This window comes from Anoplophora glabripennis, unplaced genomic scaffold (genome assembly GCF_000390285.2).
Source record: "Anoplophora glabripennis isolate ALB-LARVAE unplaced genomic scaffold, Agla_2.0 scaffold1665, whole genome shotgun sequence".
Taxonomy (NCBI): Eukaryota; Metazoa; Arthropoda; class Insecta; order Coleoptera; family Cerambycidae; genus Anoplophora; species Anoplophora glabripennis.
Window position 1 is genome coordinate 3360 of NW_019417910.1, and position 1976 is coordinate 5335.

General features: G+C 28.2%; 1 long non-coding RNA gene across 2 annotated transcripts; it reads right to left on the minus strand.

The window, feature by feature from the left end:
* Window positions 1–743: 743 nt before the first annotated feature.
* LOC108915402 lies at window positions 744–1629 on the minus strand. Of its 2 annotated transcripts, none has more exons than XR_002763261.1 (2): window positions 1563–1629; window positions 744–1245 (listed from the first exon to the last, which is right to left on the minus strand). It is a non-coding gene; the product is annotated as an uncharacterized LOC108915402 (long non-coding RNA). The 2 variants fall into 2 exon arrangements; XR_001964719.1 differs by lacking the exon at window positions 1563–1629 and adding an exon at window positions 1302–1382.
* Window positions 1630–1976: the final 347 nt, after the last annotated feature.

Genomic DNA, 1976 nt, shown 5'->3' on the forward strand with positions numbered 1-1976 from the left:
ATTTGCAACATACACCAAACAACACTTAATTGGCATAATTATTATTTTCTTATTTCTTCTTTAATACCTATTTATACAATATATTAAATTCAAAGAAACATCTCTTTAAAATCTTAATGAAATAAATTAAATTGTATTTAGAATAAACTCCAAATACAAAATATTTTCTTCTTATATCACAAGTTAATTGCACTGAAATATTTTTTAATATTCTCAATTTAACTTTATAACACTGAAATTTTAACCTACTATATATATATATAATGGATTTTATCTCTATCATTTATGATGGTTAAATTAATTTCTGATATTGTGAAATATATATTTTTCTTCAAGAAAGTAAGTCCTAAAATAAATTTGTTACCTTTCAATATCTTATTTTTACATTATAAATTTACTTAATCTTTATACAATAATTATTTACATAGGTACCTACCTACATGCCTACACTAACAAATCTTTTCCTGTCGACATAACTGCTACAACAGCTATTTGTTTTTCTTTATAATTTTTCCCATATACTTAAATGTGGCATGTTAATTTCTAAAAAAAGTTATTAGTTAGATATTTTTTACAAGAAAATCGACTGCACAGGTATTATTTTACTGGAATAATTTATACGTCTCCTTTAAAACCATTTCTTTTTAATGTAAATAAAATAAATACTACTGACAAAGATTGGTCACTATCTACACAATTTAACTGGCTTTCACCACATTTTGTTAAAAAATATGGCATTGAACTACATTTTATTTGTCTTTATTTTATTAATATCCTCAATTTAACTTTATAACATTGAAATTTTAACCCATCATATATAATGAATTTTATCTCTAACATTTACGATGGTTATACGAAACATCTTTGGGGGATTTCTGACAATACTCCAAGTCGACATATTTTTTACCTACAAAAAATTATATACTATATATTTTTTTAAAAACAAAATATTACATCATAACATTTAAGTACATAAGTCTTTAATGAGCCCCTTGCATTCGCAACCCGCAGCATGCAGAGCTGTGTGTAGTTCCTTGACCGCCACCCTCGCCATCAGCCCCTAGCTACAATGCTGATGGTTTCTTGATTATAAATAGCTACCAACATTGACATTTTATTACATACAAACTTGACTGATTTATGAAGTTATTCCTTTTTAACTGTTCGCAAATCTTTTATTTGATGAAAGAAATCTATCGTATCTACTCCAAATTCAAAACTTCTTATTCTTCTAAAAAATTTAACCTAAAATACCATAACATTATCAACATTAATTAATGAATACATTTTCTGTTGTTTACCTTTATTTAATAGATATTCAACAATTTTTATTAAAGATTTATGTTGGGTATTTACTAAGTATATCCTTATTTCATAAAAACTGTACTATAACATTACTTAGTCAGTTATTACAAGTATACAGAAAAATTATTTTATGGCCTGAAAATGCCACTTCTAAATACCTTTTGAAAACAGTTCCCAAACATATTCAAACATAATTCCTATATACTTTGAAAAAACTGTACAATCTTAATATTTGTAGTTTTCACTGTAATACTTACACAAAATTAAAATTAATTTTTAATATATTATATTCTGCAACTAATATGAATTCTACCCTTTTGTGATTCTCGTGCGAGCGGTCGAACTGAGCGGACGTGTTTATTGTAAAGTGAAGTGCATTGCAACGAGCAAGATCTACCTGCCTTTATTAAGGCTACCTGGAAAGTATCCTTTTCTTTCCTCTTAACCACCGACCTAATCCCCGGCTCAAGCATAGAGGCCGTCGGCATCTTTGTTACAGGTATATGTGCCGGGGTTATGCCCAGGTAAGTTTTTACTTTATTTATCAGTTATTTGCATTATTTTTGAATACATTTCTTTAAAATTGCGACCCCCGACAAACAATATACCAGACAGACTAATACACCAAAAGACACGTACGCCCCCGTAAGGGGGCATCCCCACACGACTAA